The 12225-nt window shown below is 40.1% G+C and overlaps 1 protein-coding gene and 1 pseudogene across 1 annotated transcript in view; both read right to left on the bottom strand.

Annotated features, from left to right (window-relative positions):
- NRG1 (neuregulin 1) overlaps positions 1 to 12225 on the bottom strand; it is an 836141-nt gene that overhangs the window by 257529 nt on the left and 566387 nt on the right. The window lies entirely within an intron of this gene.
- Positions 833 to 1378, bottom strand: LOC118854090 (annotated as a pseudogene).

The following is a 12225-nucleotide window of genomic DNA, read 5'->3' as shown; positions in this document are numbered from 1 at the left end:
TTTGGACTTAGCTTTCAATGACTTTTCACTCCTTATAAAATTGAAAGCACTCCTCACCAAACAGAACTTTTCTGCCATTAAGGATTCTCAAAAAAAAATTAGTCCATAAGCCATTTTGGCAATACAGAGAGAACAGCTGTGGTTACATCTTTGGAATCAGTATGCTAAGAGGTCTATTTTGAAGGGGAGCAAACTCTTTAGACATCCTACTTTTGAAAGGTTTGCTACCATTAAAAACAATCTCATTGTAATAGAGATATGTCATACAGTGGGGACTAGGTGCAAATTCCAGGTTCCCCTCCAGCCCACTTCTACTTAGCAACACCTTCCACCAGTCACAGTGGGCCCATTGGGAGCTGTTTGGGGAGCATCTCACAAAACCTTTAATGTGTGGTATACTAGAACAAATTCTGAATTTGGAAAACAGATACTAAGGCCTATGTGAGCTTGGCTATGTCAACTGCCCTTTTTGTGCCCTCTTTAAAATGAAGGCATTGAACTATCATCCTCACCAGGCTTTTTGCCTTCATCTACCAACTACCAGGTTACTAACCTTCCTTTAGCAAAGACTTCAATGTCGTGTTCCAAAACATCGTTTCTACAGCAACTTCTTCTTGTTATCCCCAGTGACTTCCACACTCACACTGATGAGTCTTTGAGCACCTCAACACCGTTTTTTTCCCATCAGTACCAAGTCACTTTATTGGGATGTAAATGGTGGTAGTTTTTTGGTACAGATTATGAAAAGGTCAGATAACCAAAATATGCATGCGCTGAAAGACAGTAGGAGTTACGCCCACAGTTCCCAGGTGTGGGGGAAGCCCGGTGTGGCTTAGCTCTCGTAGTCACTATCTCCAAGGGTGTGCTTGTCAAAAAGATATTCCGCCATGCCAGAATCGGGCCCGCATTTTGCTCAGGTTGGTTACGTGATCACGCAGGCGTTTGATGGACTTTACCTGTTTGTCCAGGTAGTGGGTTTCAATGAAACCACATAAATGGGGGTCATTCTTGCCAGTTGCCAGCTTGTGCAATTCCAGTAACGACTGATTGACATTTTTTTCCAAGTGCAGAGCACCCTCCATGGCGTTCAGCCCGCTCTCCCAGTCATCTCGGTCTGGTTTCTTGATGTCCTGCAGGAGGACGCGGCCCCCGCGCTGGTTCTGCAGTTTCATCAGCTTCCCAGCGTGCTCCCGCTCCTCGTGGGACTGCTGTAGGAAATGCTTGGCAGTTCTTCGACGTCACGTCATCACGCTCGAAGTAGGTGGGCGTAGGAGGCGTAGAGCTCCCGGTCGATCTGGCGGTGGATGGCGGCCTCCGAGTTCCGGTGGTAGTACTGCCTCACCTGAGAAGGGCACAAGGTGGTCATGGCGGCGGCGATGGAGGCGGACGGAGGCAGCTTAACGGGCGGCAGCTGCTCGAACGATAGGACGGAAGAAGTGTTGGTTAGTGGAGGTGAGGGTGGAGAGGTGGCCAAGGGCGGCTCCGGCCGGAATCGAGCAGCGGGTTGAGTTCAAGCACTGCTGAAGCAGGAAACCGCAGCGACTCCCCTTCCCTGCGCTTCTGGTCACCTCACCTTCCTCAACTCCCAGGACCGCCTTGTCAATTCTGCTTCACTCACCCCATAGCATTCCCTGCCATTACAGACTATTTCGCCTGCACAATATTGTATCATCCTTAAATGGATCTGGAAGTGAATTCTCCCCTCAAAAGTTAAGACCATGGTCCACCCATGCCTTCTCATCAGCTGTCACCCAGCTGACAAGGTCCTTCAATAAATATTCCATAGGGGCTCTAAGCAATATGTTGGCAACCTTCCTTTACATCTCCTGACACTGTGTGTGTAAGATTGGAGCATGCAGTCTAGCCATCAGTCTCTCACCTCAACTAAACGACTGGTCTGCTTTCTCTTCCATTCATAAATATCTAGGCCTCTCATACAGTTATTTGTTAGTAATATGCTATAGCATACTCATGGCCAGTGTTAGGGGCCCCACCTCTCTTTGAATGACCCGAAATGTTAGTGCTTCAGAGACTGTAATACTCCATGACACACAGCCATATAATATAACATTTGTAGAGAAATAGTGATCTTACAAATTTGGGCTTTTTTTTATCATAGAGAAGTGTGGGGTCCTTACAATACCTTATAAAAATTCTGAAAGACAATTTAACTCTCCTCCTACTGAGTGTTGGGTCCAGTGTATTGTCTATCTATAATAAATGTCCATTGTTACACCAATTCTATTGATTGTCCATCCAGCTGCATATCATAGTTTGAATAGTAGGCCAGCAACTTGGTTTCCTTTGTGTGGATAGGCTGAACATTTGGAGGAGCATTAGGCATATAATTGAGAAGGCTCTGCAATGTTCTGGGCTTGAGATTAGCAGACCAATGTTGCCCATAAATTGGAGCATTACCATCTATAGTAGGAGTTAGTGTTCTGGTGAAATCTAGTCATTCCTTCTCAGAATAATGTTTTAAAATTCATAAAATAAAATACATAGGATTATAGAGGAATCGAGATGCATTGAAAGTTATTTTTTAAATATTTTCTTAAAAGTCACTGACCCTTTGAAATTGATTCATGGACCTGTAGGTGGTCTGCGGGCTGCAGGATATGAACTCTAGCCTAGAGTAAATTCTTCTGAGATGTGGTCTCTTCCCTGGATGGTCTCTGTGACAATGGCACACATCTTTGACAGCCACACAACTCCATGTTTTATTGTTTTATGGATTCTTTGGTATCAGTAATCAGGGCATCTTTAAATAGAGTTCTTCCTGTTTTTAAATCTTTCAAGAAATCTTGGGTGATTTTAATATACGTACTGGAGAAATTGTTGTGAAGGAGAGTTTTTAGGACTATGTTTTCCTCTACCAGTCAAATCACAGTATCTTAGCATTAGAAGGAACCTCAAAGACCATCTAATCCAACCCACACCAGAACAAGACTCTCCTCTACAGTAAGTGATTTTCAGCTTTTGCCTGAAGACTTGCTTCTGAGGCAGCCACATTTGGACAGCTCTAATGAGGGCAGCTAGGTGGCACTGCAGTGGATAGAATGTTGGTCCAGAGGCAGGAAGACTCATCTTCCTGAGTTCAAATCTGGCTTCAGACACTTCCAAGCTGTGTGACCCTGGGCAAGTCACTTAACCTTCTTTGCCTTAGTTCCTCATCTATAAAATGAGCTAGTGAAGGAAACAGCAAACCACCTCAGTATCTTTGCCAAGGAAATCCCAAAAGGGGTCATAAAGAGTCAGACACGACTGAAACGACTGAAGGAACATACCAGGCACACAGTGCCAAGTGCTGTACAAACATTGTCTCATTTGATCCTCATAACAACCCTAGGAGGTAGGTGCTATTATGATCCCCACTTTACAGATGAGGAAACTGAGGCAAACAGAGCTTAAGTAATTGGCCCAGGGTCACACAGATAGCAAATGTCTGAGGCCAAATTTGAACTCAGGTCTTCCTGACTCCAGACCTAGATAGAGATCTACTGAACCATCTAGTTTGAAACATCTGTATCCCGGCTGTATCATTGTCATCATCATTTCTGTAGAATAGTAAGGTCTGCAAAACGTTTTGTGTATATTTTCTCTTCTGATCCTCATAACCTTGTGAGGTAAATGGTATTATCCCTACTTTACAGACGAGGAAACAAGCTGAGAGAGGTAGTGACTTCCTCAGTGTCACATTGCTAAATGTCTGGGTCAGAATTTGAACTCTGGTCTTCCTGACCACAACTCCAGCCCTCTACCCATCATGTCACCCAGCTGCCTAGATAACCACCAGAAAAGAGCATACTTTCCTTGAGGAGAGAACAGTGCCCCTTTAGCTCCATGCTCTCATACCTAGTATAGGTCCTTGCACACAATCGAATTCTTCTTAAGTATTTGTTGGACTGAATTGGATGTTACCATCATCTACCAATCAATCACCAAGCATTTATTAAGCTCCAGCTCTGTGTTAGGACCCTTGGAAATTCTAACATTGCAAAGACAGGAGCAAATCATCATGCCCCTTCTGATTTGCATATGCTCTTTCTCTCATTTGTGTTTGTCTTCTTTCACACGCTAGCCAAGGACCCTGCCTTCCCCTTCCATTAGAAATGTCAGAGTATGCCCTCAGGGAGACTCTTGCTGGTCATCTGAAGACTTCACAAAGACAGCCACCAGTATTTAACAACAAGAATTTATTAAGTACCTGCTACACAAAAGGAAGGACAGCTAGGTGGTGCTGTTGTAGATGGAGTACCTTGCCTGGAGTCAGGAAGACTCACCTTCCTGAGTTCAAAGCTGGTCTCAGACATTTATTAGCTGTGTGACCCTGGGTAAATCACTTAACTTTATTTGCCTCAGTTTCTCATCTGTAAAATGAGCCGGAGAAGGACATGGCAAACCACTCTAGTGTCTCTACCAAGAAAACCCCCAAATGGGATCACGGAGAGTTGCACATGACTGAAAAATGACTGGACAACAACAACAACAAAATATAAAAGGCACTGAGCTAGGCACTGAAGACACAAGAACCAAAGGGAAGCGTTGCTGCCCTCAAGAAGCTTACATTCTCCCGAAGGGGAGCAGGGACAACAGACTCCACTCCCTTATGGTTGGTGCTCCCTTAGGCAGTGTTTGGCACTGTGCTGAAGAAGAGGAGTAAGGGGATCTCTCCATCTGGCTGAAAATCAGAAGGATGATGATGGTGATCCCAGCCTCTAAACACATATCTCTGAAACTTGAAAGGGCTGGTGATGACAACATTTTGGATGAGCCCAAAGTGGACTGCATCTTTCACTGACATAATATTTGCCAACAATTATTCAATGAAAGTCTTGTATGGACATTTGCAGAACAAAGGAGTGATTAATTGAAATATTTATCCTACCATTACTTCACATCTTTGACTCTCTATAGCCCAAGGCACTCAGCACCTGTGATGGGATTACAGGGCTCTGAGCTAGATACAGTCTTAGTGGTCAACTGCTTTGTCCAATTCCCTCATTTTACAGATAGGGAAACAAAGGTTCTGACAGGAGATGTGAGATGCACAAAAGACATCTCTAGTAGCCAACTGAGCCATGACTGGGACCCATGTTTTCTGCCTTTAGTCCAATGCTTTTTCTGCTATACCATGCTAACAGAAAAAGAAATGAGAGACTGCCTTCGAAAAGTCTATGTTCTCCAAAGTGGCTTTTGAAATGAAGTTCCCCCTACGCTTATCCCCAGGAAGGGGGCCGTGTGCTTCCCTCCACTTGCTCTATTTCCCTTCCCATTCTCTCTTTCCTAGGTAATACCATCATGAGTCTGCTGAATGAGAATGTTAAAGATAGTTTAGCGACCTATACTGTGTCTCCACATTTTTCCCTCACAGGCCCTCCATTTTCAAAAGCCCCATTCACTGATGGATTCTGTCCCCCCATCCCCAAGGCACTTTATTAGCATGGCCTCTTCCTCACCCTAAGCAATCTGGGCATCCCTCTAGCTCTACTTTCTGCATATGCTTACAGGGCTTCCCACCAGTGACAACCCTAGTGAGGCAACAGCCAGGTCTTGGTTAGTGTGAATAATGAATCCCTTGAAGGGGTGCATATATTTGAATTTGTAGTATTTAAAATTAGAATTACGAACAATATGATCATTGGTTCCAGGCCAATGGAAATATACAGTTTGAATTTGAGCAATACAACTACTTCAGGGGATTCATTATTTGCACTAATCAAGACCAAGCTTATTGTGTTGGGATTTACAGTTCTGGCTCTGCCAATTCCTACTTGTGTGATCAAGGGCAAACCATGCCTTCTCTCAACTTCAGCTTCCTCCCATCTAAAATTAAAGGTATAAACCAGAGGACCCTCTTGGAACTCAAGCTCAGGGGCTCTTAAACTGTAGCCAGCTCCACCCTGCTTGGGCAAGCTCATTGTGAGCATTTACACCTCAGAAACCAGCAAAAGCTACAAATTAGGGTTTGATTTATTGTTGTATCAATTGTCAAATGTTAATAATGTAGATATTAATTAGTGTAGATATCACTTAAAAGTGTGTCCCAAACACCTTTCTTAAATTTTTACCAGCAACATCTATGCATGGATCCCCTTGGCAGCCCAGTGAAGCCCTTCAGAATACAGTTATTAAATGATGGAATAAAACGAAATGCATAGAATTACAAAGGAAACCAATTGTATAGAAATACAGTCATGAAAATATGTTTTAAAAGATGAGTTCGGGAGATCCCCAGGCCTCCCAACACAGGACAGGAGTCTGTCAAAGTGACAAGAGGCAGCAGCACAATGCCTCGGGCTGTGAGACATCTACTCCTGAGGCTTACAGCCCAAAGGATTGAAACGCGCCTTCTTGAACTTCCAGGAGACATAATAGCCAGGTAAACAGCTCTAATCCCTTCTGCCCTGACCCAAAGAATTCCTCTGGAAAAATGCTGGAATAGAGGAGACAGAAGTGGGGATTCAGTGGTCGAGCAGTGGGAGTTCTTGAGTCCCAGAGGGGCAGAGCCAGCAGGGCTCAACACCAGGAGCCCAGATGTACCTTTGCACCCCAAGGGGAAGTGGCAGACACCAACATAGACAACAAACAGCTGAGACCATTGCTGAAGAGCAACAGCGCTGGAGAGCAGCCCCAGGGAAAAAGGAGAATTCAGTCAGCCAGACCCCTCTCCCACACCTCAGGAAACTGAAGGCTATAATACACAAAGCCAGTAAGTAGACCCACAATCCCCAGAACAAGAAACCTGGGACAGAGATCCCTGAGCCCCCAAAACAGAAATCCACCATAAAGCCAAGAAAAAGCTAACCAACATGAAGAAGAACACGAAAAAACTGAGGACTATTGATTCATTTTACGGAGACAGGGATGACCAAAATACCAATTTGGAAGAGGATAGCATTGACACTATACCCACACCTGATACCTCAAAAGGGAATATGAACTGGCCTCAAGTCCAAAAAGCATTATTCGAAGAGCAAAAGGATGATTTTAAAAACCAAATTAGGGAGGTAAAAGAAAAAAATGGAAAAAATGGGGAAAAAAAAAACCACTAATGAAATCAGGTCTTTAGGAAATAAGATCGGTGAAATAGCTATGGAGATTCAGAATCTAAACAGAAAAATGACACCCTGAAAGGTAAAATCAACCAATTGGAAAAGGAGACTCAAAAGCAAAATGAAGACAGCAACTCATTAAAAATTAGAATTGAGCAAGTGGAAACTAATGACTCTATGAGGCATCAAGAAGTAGTAAAACAGAATGTAAAGAATGAAATAAAAGAAGAAAATATGAAATACCTAGTTGGAAAAACAAGTGACCTGGAAAATAGATCCAGGAGAGACAATTTAAGAATTATTGGGATACCAGAAATTACCGATGAGAAAAAGAGCCTTGACAGTATCTTCAAGGAAATTATCAAAGATAACTGCCCAGAGGTCCTGGAACCAGAGGGTAAAATAGTCATTGAAAGAATCCATCGATCACCCCCTGAAAGAGACCCCAAATTGAAAACTCCAAGAAATATTATAGCCAAATTTCAGAATTACAAAGTCAAGGAGAAAATACTGCAAGCAGCCAAAAAGAAACAATTCAAATATCATGGAATCATAGTCAGGATAACGCAGGATCTCTCAACTTCTACATTAAATAACAGGAGAAATTGGAATATGATATTCCAAAGGGCAAAGGAGCTGGGACTACAACCAAGGATCAACTACCCAGCAAGACTGAGAATAACTTTTCTGGCAAAGAGATGGACATTCAGTGAAATGAGAGAATTCCAGACCTTCCTGATGAAAAGGCCAGAACTCAATGGAAAATTTGATCTTCAAATACAAAACTCAAGAGAGACATAAAAAGGTAAATGGGGAAAAAACCCCACAAACCTTATTAATCAATAAGGGCAAATTATTTACATCTTTATATAGGATTATATCATCTTATGTATGTTTTATATTATATACATATGTGTGTCAATCTTGAGAATAGTGCAGTTATTATGAGAATTGAAAGGGATACACAGAGACTGTGGGTGTCTGCATAAAATAACTGATATAAGGATAAAAGCCATAATTAAGAGATGTAAAGGGAGGGTTCTGGGAGAAGAGCTAAAGAGGTAGTAGAAAAAGGTAAATTACATCAAATGAAGAGGCACAAAAACACATTACAGTAGAGGGAAATAAGGGAGGGAGCAGAGCAGTATTTGAGCTTTACTCTCATCAGATTTGGTTCAAGAAGGAAATAACATACCCTGATAAGTATAGAAATCTAACTTGTCCTACAAGCAGTAGAAGGGGAAAGGGGGAAAAAAGGGAGGGAGGTGGTCAGAAGGGAGGGAAGAAGTAGCAAGTGGAAAAAGGGAAGATAAAGGAGGAGAATCAAGAGGGAGGGTAAACTGAGGAAGGCAGTTGTCAAAAGCAAAACTTTGTTGAGGAGTGGAAGGGGAAAGGGAGAAATAAAAGCATAAATGGGGGAAATAGGATGTAGAAAAAGACACAGATAGTAATCATAACTGTGATTGTGAATGGGATGAACTCTCCCATAAAATGGAAGCAGCAGAATGGATTAAAAACCATACTGCCTGTTCATATCCTTTGACCATTTCTTGATTGGGGAATGACTGGTATCCCTATATATTTGGCTCAGTTCCCTGTATATTTTAGAAATGAGTCCTTTATCAGAGACACTGGATTTTCTCCCAATTTTCTGCTTCCCTCTTAATCTTTGTTGCATTGGCTTTTTTTTTTTAGAAAAACATTCAAATTTAAAATAATCAAAATTATCCATTTTGCATTTTGTAATGCTTTTTATCTCTGGTTGTGTCGTGAATTCTTTTGTTTTCCATAAATCTGATAAGTAAAAATTCTAAACAACCCCATCTCAGAAAAAGAAATTGAGCAAGCCAGCAATTAACTCCTTAGGAAAAAATCTCCAGGGCCAGATGGTTTTGCATGTGAATTCTATCAAACATTTAAAGAACAATTAATTCCTATACTTTGTAGACTATTTGGGAAAATAGGTGAGGAAGGAATCCTACCAAATTCTTTTTATGACACAAATGTGGTACTAATACCCAAACCAGGTACAGTCAAAACAGAGAAAGAAAATTATAGACCAATCTCTCTAATGAATATTGATGCAAAAATTTTAAATAAAATACTGGCAAAAAGATTGCAGCAACATATCATGAGAATAATACACTATGATCAGGTGGGATTTATTCCAGGAATGCAAGGCTGGTTCAATGTTAGGAAAACTATTAGCATAATTGACCATATCAACAAGAAAAGTAGCAGAAACTATATGATCATCTCAATAGATGCGGAAAAAGCCTTTGACAAAATACAACACCCATTCCTATTAAAAACACTAGAAAGCATAGGAATAAATGGAGCCTTCCTTAAAATTATAAATAGCATCTACCTAAAACCATCAACAAGCATTATTTGTAATGGGGATAAAAAGCTAGATGCATTCCCAATAAGATCAGGGGTGAAACAAGGATTTCCATTATCACCGCTACTATTCAATTTGGTACTAGAAACAGCTGTAGCAATAAGAGAAGAAAAAGAAATTGAAAGAATAAGAATAGGCAAAGAAGAAACTAAATTATCACTTTTTGCAGATGATATGATGATTTACTTAGAGAATCCTAGAGAATCAAGTTAAAAACTACTTGAAATAATAAACAACTTTAGCAAAGTTGCAGGATATAAAATAAACCCACATAAATCCTCAGCATTCCTATACATTACTAACAAAGCCCAACAGCAAGGGATAGAAAGAGAAATTCTATTCAAAGTTACTAGAGACACTATAAAATATTTGGGAGTCTATCTGCCAAGATAAATCCAGGACCTATGTGAACATAATTATGAAACACTTTTCACACAAAGTCAGATCTAAATAAATGGAAAAATATCAGTTGCTCATGGTTAGGCCAAGCTAATATAATAAAAATGACAATTTTACCTAAATTAATCTATCTATTCAGTGCCATACCAAAAAATTATTTTACAGAGCTGGATAAAATAATAACAAAATTCATCTGGAAGAACAAGAGGTCTAGAATATCCACAGAATTAATGAAAAGAAATTCTAGGGAAGGTGGCTTAGCCATACCAGATATTAACCTGTACTACAAAGCAGCAGTCATCAAAACTACCTGGTATTGGCTAAGAAACAGAGTGGTGGATCAGTGGAATAGGATAAGTACACAAGACTCAGTGGTCAACAACTATAGCAATCTACTGTTAGATAAACCCAAAGAATCCTTCTCCTGGGCTAAGAACTCACTACTTCACAAAAACTGCTGGGAAAATTGGAAAATGGTAGGGCAGAAACTGGGCACAGACCAATATCTTACACCATATACCAAAATAAAGTCAAAATGGGTTCATGATTTAGGAATAAAAGGCTGATACCATAAGCAATTTGGGAGAAAAAGGAATAGTTTGCCTATCAGATTTATGGAAAAGCAAAGAATTCATGACACAACAAGAGATGGAGAGCATCACAAAATACAAAATAGATAATTTTGATTATGTGAAATTGAAATGTTTTTGTATAAAAAAAAACCAATGCAACAAAGATTAGGAGGGAAGCAGAAAATTGGGAGAAAATATTTACAATTAGTGTCTCTGATAAAGGCCTCATCTCTAAAATATACAGGGAACTGAGCCAAATTTATAGGAATACAAGTCATTCCCCAATTGAGAAATGATCAAAGGATATGAACAGGCAGTTTTCAGAGGAAGAAATTAAAGATATTTATAGGCATATCAAAAAATGCTCAAAATCACTACTGATTAGAGAAATGCAAATCAAAACACTTAGATACCACATCTCTCCTGTCTGATTGGCTAAAATGACAAAACAGGAAAATGATAAATGCTGGAGAGGATGTGGGAAAATTGGAACATTGTTACACTGCTGGTGGAGTTGTGAACTGATCCAGACATTCTGGAGAGCAATTTGGAAGTATGCCCAAAAGGCTATAAAAACATTTATACCCTTTGACCCAGCAATACCACTTCTAGAGTTGTATCCCAAAGAGATCACACAAGTGGGAAAAGGACCCATATGTACAAAAATATCTATAGTGGCTCTTTTTGTAGTAGCAAAGAATTGGAAATCAAGGAGATGCCCATCAATTCGGGAATGGCTGAACAAGTTGTGGTATATGGAGGTAATGGAACACTATTGTGCTATAAGACATGGGGATGATACAGACTTCATAATAACTTGGACAAACCTACACGATGTAACGCTGAGAAAGGGGAGCTGAACCAGGAGAACATTATGCACAACCACAGATATATGGATTCTGTGATGACTAACCCTGACAGACTTTGCTCTTCTCAGTAATACAAGGTGCAAAGATAACTCCAAAGGATTCATGATGGAGAGAGCTATCTACATCCAGAGAAAGAACTATGGAGTCTGAATGCATATTGAGGCACACTTTATGCTCGCCTTTTTTTCCCCTTTTTTTCTCTTGCTGTTTTTTTTATTGGTATTTTATCTCATTTATTATAGCAAATGTGTATATTGTTCTACCATTTGTATACATTTTCATATTACATATATTGTTTAAACTAATTGAGACAAAATCAAATCTACCTTATAAGATAGTAGTCTAAAGTTAAACAGTTTTCCTTACATTAATTTAAAGATAATGGTAGTCACTAAATAAATGGCACTCCTATATCCTTGCCTACAAAAACTCAACAGTAATAAATGAACAATTTCATATAATGCTAGCTTTAAGGAGTCTTGATAAACTGTGAAACAAAGTTACACCTGGATGGTACTGAAGCAGGTCAGTACGTATGTTGAGAAAAACAAATATTTCATAGTTATCACATCTTACTCAACACATAAATTATCAGAATATATTATTTTCACAAGTATCCTGCATAAGCCATTTTTCCAAATTATGAGAATCATAATCAGATGACTGCTCACAATTCTGCTTATTATTTGTCAAAGTATTTTGACTCCTTTTCCAAATGTTTAAGATACAATTGTCTCAGATTCTTATAGCAGATGGTTGTGCTTCATTTCAGAGCCAGTGGACTCCATCCATATATTGCTAGCTTCCAAATGCCAGCAGTTGATGTGGGAACAAAACTCAAATGTGCTTTTGGAAGACAGAATTTCCCTTTTCATGCTTCTCTTGATTCTTGTGTTTGAAAGTCAAATTTTCTATTCAGCTTTGGTCTT

The sequence above is a fragment of the Trichosurus vulpecula genome, chromosome 6 (assembly GCF_011100635.1).
Source record: "Trichosurus vulpecula isolate mTriVul1 chromosome 6, mTriVul1.pri, whole genome shotgun sequence".
NCBI lineage: Eukaryota > Metazoa > Chordata > Mammalia > Diprotodontia > Phalangeridae > Trichosurus > Trichosurus vulpecula.
This window is presented reverse-complemented; position numbering and strand designations above follow the sequence as displayed.